This window comes from Arvicanthis niloticus, chromosome X (genome assembly GCF_011762505.2).
Source record: "Arvicanthis niloticus isolate mArvNil1 chromosome X, mArvNil1.pat.X, whole genome shotgun sequence".
NCBI classification, from domain to species: domain Eukaryota; kingdom Metazoa; phylum Chordata; class Mammalia; order Rodentia; family Muridae; genus Arvicanthis; species Arvicanthis niloticus.
Genome location: NC_047679.1, coordinates 105,181,499 through 105,185,449, shown reverse-complemented (window position 1 = coordinate 105,185,449; position 3,951 = coordinate 105,181,499). Strand labels below are relative to the sequence as shown.

At 35.4% G+C, this 3,951-nt stretch overlaps 1 pseudogene; it reads right to left on the bottom strand.

The window, feature by feature from the left end:
• Positions 1 to 2,640: 2,640 nt before the first annotated feature.
• Positions 2,641 to 3,593, bottom strand: LOC117695419 (protein SEC13 homolog pseudogene; annotated as a pseudogene).
• Between the last annotated feature and the right edge of the window lie 358 nt (positions 3,594 to 3,951).

The window sequence follows — 3,951 nt, the reverse complement described above, 5'->3', positions numbered from 1 at the left end:
CAAGTGAAGAGCAATGGATTTGATGGCAACTTTCACAAAATAAGATCAAACCCTCATATCCTGTTCACTGCAACATTATGTTCGATGACTGAGCTATGGAATTAACTCAGTTGTATATCCAGTGATAGGATCATAAATAAAATGCTGTATATATGCAAACTGGAATACTAGTTAGGCATATAAAGTATGTAACCTCATCACATGTAATAATATTGATGGAACTGCAGGTCTTTTTGTAAAGCCAAATTGAGCATTTGAGAAATCACTGACATTCTTTTTAGTATAACTTATTCAAAAGTGTTGGCAAATTATATCTTGGTTTCTTCTTTTCTGCATACACATTCAGTAATTAATTGGGTTTGAAGATATACTATAAGTCATTCATTGTAAAATTAAAACTAAATTTTAAACTTCCCACATTTTGTGCTTGCCTTATATACTGTGAAAGTTGTTATTTTTCTTACCTTTATAATTGTGATTTAAAGACTAAGGGAAGTCTATCACACATAATGTGTGTTACACTACTATACCCTAGAGAAACATTTATTCCTGTAAATGTAGTAAAGTAATGTATAAAAAAATATAAAGAATGTGAACAATGCTTAAAGTATAAATTTATCTATGAATATATATGACATTATATATATTTGAAAAGCTCACTTTCCACATTCCAGCAACTCTAATTGGATTGAACCATAATTGAATACTAAATTTTATACCATATTGTGTGTTAAATGTGTTAAACAATTATATTTTTTAGCCGTATATATGGATAGATTCTCTTGCTATCTGTCTTAAAAGTTTGAAAAAACTCAAGGATGCTTATAGTAAAACTTAACCTAGGTTAAGGGGCTAGCAATACAATAGATGCAAATAGTCAATGAACAAGCAAGACAACAAACACAAATAGTCAAAGAAAAAGCAAGGCTACAGCCTCAACCTAGAACTTACCTTAATGCATACATATAATCAAAATGGTATAAAAGCATAAAGAAGGAGGCGGGATGGGATAGAAGGTTCTAGGGAGGTGAAATAGGTAAAGGGGATGACATCTGTATTGTAAATAAATAAAATATCCAATAAAAACAACTTAGCCTGTACTTTTGAAATGAATTACATATAACCACAGAAGTGACACATAGGAAAATGCAGTTTCAACGTTTCTGTGAAGAATCTGAATTTGATCGTTGTCTTTAGTATTCATAACTTCATTATAATTCTGCCATCAAATTAATTTATGAAATATTTAGAGTTCTAAGTTTATAAATTGAAGCTCAGAAAATTCATTAGCTGACATTATTTTCTACTCCAAGTGATGTTTGTTTAATAAGAAGGCATTTTCTACACATACTGATGAAACTTCAAAACTTATTAATAATTTAATAGTTATATGATATTTGCTTTTTCAGTTGTGGATTCCCAAAATGCTTGAGAGGAAATTAATTTTCCAAAATAAACTATTCAAGAAATATTTTACTGTTAATAAAAATCATATTTTTTTTAATTTTAAGATTTTTATACTTTCTTTTTTGTTGTTGTTTTTTGTTTGTTTGTTTTTTGATTTTTACACTTTCTATTTCCTATCTTAATCATTTCTGCCATGGCATGGTTAACTATCATCAAATGATTATCCAAGAATTTAAGAATTTAAAAAAAGTAAATTTTTTATTTACCAAATGGTATTTGAAAAGTTTTGATTGTAATATTAGCCATAGATTTTGAACCTAACTGCTATTTTTCTGTTTTCATTAGTTTATTTTCTGTTTGGATGAGATTGAGCAGTCTATCCCTGTGGTAGTAGCAAACCACAGAACTTCTAACTCTACCCAACTGCATGCCTTTGTGTCCTTTCTTTCACTCTCTTTAGAAAACAAACAGGCAAACAAACAATTAAAAATAAAAGAAAACGAAAGAAACAAACAAAGAAAAACCCACCATGCTTCATAAAAATTACAATATGGGAAACCATAATATATAAACAAAAGACCAGTAAGATAAAAAAAAAAAATGTCCTAACAAAACAACATGAGTCAAAATAAAAAAATAGGCTACTTAATTGCTTTGTGTTGCATACTTTCTGCTGGGCACGGGGCCTACACTTAAATGTGGTTAATATTGCCCATAAGACTCCATCAGAAAGAATTAATTTTTTTCTTTGCAAGCAGATAATAATTTTAGACAGCTTCTTACTTAGGGGTCAGAAGTGGTTTTGACTTCCTAGTCTTAGCTCTGAAACCCAATCTTGCCTAAAGTTGTGTAGACCCTTTGGTTGCTGCCACATCTGAGAGTTCAAATGTGCACTAGTCCTGTTTTGTCTGGACCATGTTTCCTAGGTGAATTGAATATTCCTTTTTTCTTTATGCAATATGATTTTATTAGCTTAGAAACAGCTTGAACCAAAAGATAGTTAAAAATGGCCGAAAATATTTAAAAGTAATAGTCATTTTCTCCTTACATGAATACTTTCAACTGGATATTAAATTGCTAAACACATGGAATCCCAGTAAAGGAGGTGAGCACACAGTGTTGTATGTGTGGACCCTCCTGGTTGTGGAATCCTGGTAGCACTGAGATTCTTCCTACCAGTTGTTTGGAGGTTGTTCCAAAATAGATAGCAGGGAGACCAGGCTGCCTGTGTTGTCACTGCTCATTCTGTTGGACCTCTGTGATGGAGGCTGACACAGAACCTTGGCCCTTAACATCACTGATGTACACCTACGGTCCATCCACCTACTCCTTCCTCAGGGTTGTCTTATTGTCTCCACCTGACACAGCCAGGATGTTTGCTGTGATGGACCAGCTCATGTGCCACACAAAGTCATTGAACTTGTATAGCAATTTGGGTGACCACATATTACCCGACACATCATGGCATGTCCAAATAAACACTCAACTGTCCTGAGAGTAGCTGTCATTGGTGGGCAAGCTAATGGAGGGTACCCAGGCAAAGTCTTGAACCCAGTCACTGTATGCCTCTAGCTTTAGCACCTCTTTCATCTGGCCATCCACCTCATCCCTCCACAGCTTGATGAGGTTGTCACAGCCAGCTGATGCAAACTTCTTGGTGTAATTAGATTTTTGTTCTGATGGTCTATAAGGCTTCCAGGCATAACAGCCAGAAACCAAACGGACAGCATTATAGCCAAACCCGTGAGCATAGTTAATCTTTTTTATTTCCCACTGGCCTTCCCCTGTATAGGTCAGCAGTGAGATGTCCCCATCTGAACTCCCACAGGCCAGGATCAGGACATAGTAATGAGGGGCCCAGCAAACAGGTCACTGAGGAATCATGTCCTGAGTGCTCATGTCTTCTCCTTGGTGCCATTTTTCTTCTTCCAGATAATGATTTTCCAGTCATAAAAACAGGAAGCCAGAATATTACCATACATGGGGTGGGCCCAGGCCACTTGCCACACTGGCCCCTCATGTCTTTGAGGTCTGTGATGAGGATCTGTCCTCCATTTTGCACATCAGAAATTTTGACTGACCTATGCGAGGAGCAGGTTGCTAGGCGGGTACCATAATAGTCCCATCTGTGCATCATGAATCAGGTTCTTGTGAGAGGTGTCCACGGTGTTAATTACAGACACCATAGTTGCAGCAGCAGCAGCAGCAGCAGCAGCGGCGACTCACTGCCTTGAACTTGGCAACTCAGAACTCTTCACTCTGAATATTACTTTATCAAAAGCTCCAAAATAATCTATTAAAGGAATGTCTAAGTAAATTAGGTTAGATATTATTCGTTACTATACATTTGGTTCTTAAGAGCTACAATGAGACAATTAGAATTAAGTAAAATTTTGTTTCATTGATTAGACTGCTTAAACCATCCTGTGATCATCATAGCTTGTGCCTCTGAGAAACTCAGGCCTTTATGATATGACTTGACAGTTTCACAGAATTAATGTAGTGATGCTAACAATATGCATTTCCTAATGGGCATTTCTAACT